Below are 4,213 nucleotides of genomic sequence, written 5' to 3'. Positions count from 1 at the left end.
AACATTTAAGATTTAGATATATATTTAACGTTTAGATTTAGATTTAACATTTAGATTTAACATTTAAGATTTAGATATATATTTAACATTTAGATTTAGATTTAACATTTAGATTTACATATAACATTTAGATTTAACATTTAGATATAACATATATATATATATGTTATATATATATATATATATATATATATATATATATATATATATATATATATATGTTATATCTATAATTGAGGAAAATGCGCTAAATGTGAGGAAAGTGAGCTAAATGTTGAAAATTTATCAGCTAAAAAACGTTAACCGAACTTTTACATTCGGCACCCCATATATATGAGGCTCATAAGAAACGTCAATATTGTCAGTCAGTGTGGTGAATGATGCTGGTGACAGTTAGCCTACTACTGATGGATAGCTAACGTTAGCTTTAGTGGGAAGCTGCTAACAGTTTAGCAGCATCAGACTGTCGTCTCCAACTAAATCTCAGCTTATAGATTGAACAGTTGGTTATTAATAACAGGTTGATTAATTACAGACGACACTCAGCCTAACAATAGTGATTTAATCAGATATGTATTTCTACATTTAGCAGTATATGCGGCCACCGTGTTGGGTCATTGATCTACTGTTACAGGGGAAGACAGGGGATATGACGGCAATCATGCCGTCATGTCCGTCAAAATGGTTTTCTCACTAGAGCAGGAGCTCCTCTTAAGAGACTACCTGATGCAGGCAGCTGATTTGTATTATGGGTTGAGCCCAAAGGAGGTAGGCTAAATATGTAGTAAGCTAGAGTAGGCTATGCTATACACATTTGTTGTGTATTAAACTAATTAACAATTTATATAATTTAGTTTGCCTATGATTTGGCAAAGACCTACAGTTGCAGGTACCCCGAAACCTGGGCAGAGAACGGGATGGCTGGAGCCGACTGGTTCACAACGTTTTTGAAGAGGCACCCCACTGTCTCCATAAGAAGACCTCAGGCTACAAACCTCTCCCGGGCTACGAGTTTCAATGAGACAAACGTCAATACGTTTTTTGACAACTTGTTTTCTGTCCTGGACAAACACAGATTTGCTGCACAGGACATCTGGAACATGGATGAAACAGGTATGGTGGAAATTATCTATATCTCCCTCAGAAACACCTTCCAGAGGCTCACAGCCTTACAAAATAAAATGATTACAGAATAAAAGCACTAAATAAAATATTTTTCTATACAGGAATGACCACAGTGCAAAATCCTGAAGAAATTGTGGCCTGAAAGGGAGTCAAGCAAGTAGGTGCAGTCACCTCTGCAGAACGGGGTACACTAATTACACTTGCCTGTGCAGTGAATGCCTTGGGGAATTTCATCCCACCAATGTTCATCTTCACCCGGAAAAAAATCCATCCTTCCTTTACCAGCAATGGCCCTCCTGGTTGTATCGGTACAGCAAATGGGTCTGGTGGATGCAAGAGGAGGACTTTTTGGTCACACCAAGTCCTCACTGGAGTCAAAAGTGCTGCTAATTCTGGACAACCATACCTCCCACCTTTCTGTGGAGGGGATTGATTTTTGCAGGAGCCATGGCATCGTCCTCCTCTCATTCCCATAAGCTGCAGCCATTGGATCGCAGTGTATATGGGCCACTGAAGAGGCTGGTATACAACTGCTGTGACAGCTGGATAAAAGCTCATCCAGGAGCCACAATGACCATTTATAATCTGCCAGGCATTGTGAAGAGTGCCCTTCCCCGTGCTGCATAAACATTTAAGGAACCATCTAGCATTATACAGTTGCATGCAAAATGATTATTGATCTGTTTTTGTAATTAAAATAACTTCTTAGTGAACCATGGTCTTTGTATAAACAGTAATGTTTTCAGTGACTGCTGTTTATACTGTAGTTTAACACACTCAACAGAGCCCTGTTGGGAGAATCACTATCCCAGTTTAGGCATCACCACTTCCGACATAGAAGTTTAGTAGATGTTTGCTCACAGTTACATTATGAACATGTCCAAAGGTGGGTTCTAGTTCCAGCTTGGTTCTTGTTTGATTACTCATAATTGCAGTTTCCATGAAATTATGGAATTGAATTGATATCTGCAAAATCAGTTAATTATTGCATTAAGTATTGTAATAAAAAATGCTTTGCATTTATGAAGGCTGTATGAAAATGAATGCGGTACCTTGTGTATCTATTATTTATTCCCTGGTTGCTTCTGGCCTAAACTCTTTTTTTGTAGCACCAGATACACAACCACAATTACTCTGAATGTTTGTTTCCAAGGCAGATGGAGATATGATAGTGACACTTGATGCCAACTTTGGCTTATGAGGAAGCAAAGCTCAGGAACGAGTGTGGTTGAGCCGTTACATGGGACGTGCATGTTCGTTGCTAAAAAAGATGCACATGGATACCTGCTATCACATCCTGACGCCTCACGAGGTTAGTCGTAGTAGCAGAATACTTTACTTTACTTTAGGACTGAGAAAACCGAGTCCATGAAATGTTAAATTTAACTCATAGAAAAAGACCATTATTCCAAGAACATTTGTGAGGGAGTGAAAATGAAGATCCAACTTTCAAATAAACTAAATAATGGATTTATTTGCATGTATGTTTACTAACTTTGTTTCAGATGGGCAGGGCATTGCCATCAGACTGTCCAATCAGCTAGTGAACTGCAACAAGATAGGTAATAAATTCCTTTATTACAGAAAACAAGTATGAAAAATAACAACTGAAATAATAAAGTGCGTACATAAAAACAAACCTTTTCAGTTCTATGAGCTCAATTGTTCTTTGATGACAATAGTTCAGAGATGTTCAACGTTGGGGCCCATATGAGTTTGGTTTCTGTTTGTCCTACCACCATGAAGAAGGAATCCGGGGCAATCCGTCTAAGTTCAGAGTCTGGATCCTGTAGCTCGCCACCCAGCCAACTGAACTGGGAATCTCTAATCCCTGGAAGAATCTGGGATCTGAAGAGTCAATGTGATCCAATATCCCTCTCTGGACTGGACCTCCCCTGCGTAGCGTTTCTCAAATCTCCACCTCATCCACCTGTAGATACGGCCAAATCAGTTCTCTCAATTACTATTCAGTAATAAAATCAATTGCTTAGGCTACAATGAAAATAAAATGAGGTGATATTTCAGTTAACCCATACTGAAATATCTAAATCTCTATTCGGGTTGTACAACCGTTCTTACATTTCTTCTCTTAGGTATCAAAAGTATATAAATCCCTTTCAGGTATCAAAAGTACATTTATATTAATAGATAACCTTTATACAAAAAATACATTTCTAATTCAAGTTGTATGGAACCTACCTTAGTAACATTAACACTATTCTTAATATAATTGCATAAATTGCATGTAAACATCTCTCAAACTGTATTACTTTCCCATAACTTAAGCTACAGTGTTGTAATCTAGAGGCATTAAGATGCGTGCTTATTTATCCCTCCCTGCACCGATAAAAGTAGAAAGAATGCACTAAAAATTTGCCTCTTTAAGTTACTTCACCATAAACTCCAGTTAAACAATTAAACTCACAATTGTACTAACATTCATTCAACAAAATACCCACAGCTAGCAATAGTGTTGAAAAGCAAAATTACTTTCCATAACCATTAGATAGAATCATTAGCCTTTTCACAGGCAATATGCAGTACTCCGCTAGCCTTTTGTGGCTAATTACCCTATTAGCATATGAATACAGCACCTTAGCTAACCCGTTAGCTTTGCGCTATTAGCACCGATTAGCATGAATGCTAGCGAACTCAAGGCCTAGTGCTAAGGAGTGACTCACCATTTTAACTTCAGGCACAGCCCTCTTTCGCTCTATTTACAACAAGGCAAAGCCAGCATTAGATAGTATTTAGTATGTAGAATTGATTTATTTTACTAAATGTCGTTCTTTTTATCTTACTGAGTGAATAACAACAGCCTCGTACGTCCCGATGCAGGCACCAAAAGGAACGTGAGGAGACGTAAATCTAGCGATCTAACGTAGCCTAGTTGATAGCTGATTGGTCAGCTCACGGACCCAAGTTCACCTATTGGCTTATTTACTTTAAGTGAAAGTAAAATAATTTTCCACTATTTTCTCCCATAGATTTTACCAACTACTTTTGATCACATTTTAATAACTTGGAAAACAAAAGGAATGTCTCAAAATAAAATAAAATAATATAGGAGTGTCATTATTAAGCCTGG

The sequence above is a fragment of the Sander vitreus genome, chromosome 10 (assembly GCF_031162955.1).
Source record: "Sander vitreus isolate 19-12246 chromosome 10, sanVit1, whole genome shotgun sequence".
Lineage (NCBI taxonomy): Eukaryota > Metazoa > Chordata > Actinopteri > Perciformes > Percidae > Sander > Sander vitreus.
The sequence above is the reverse complement of the archived record's forward strand: the minus strand, read 5'-3'. Positions refer to the sequence as shown.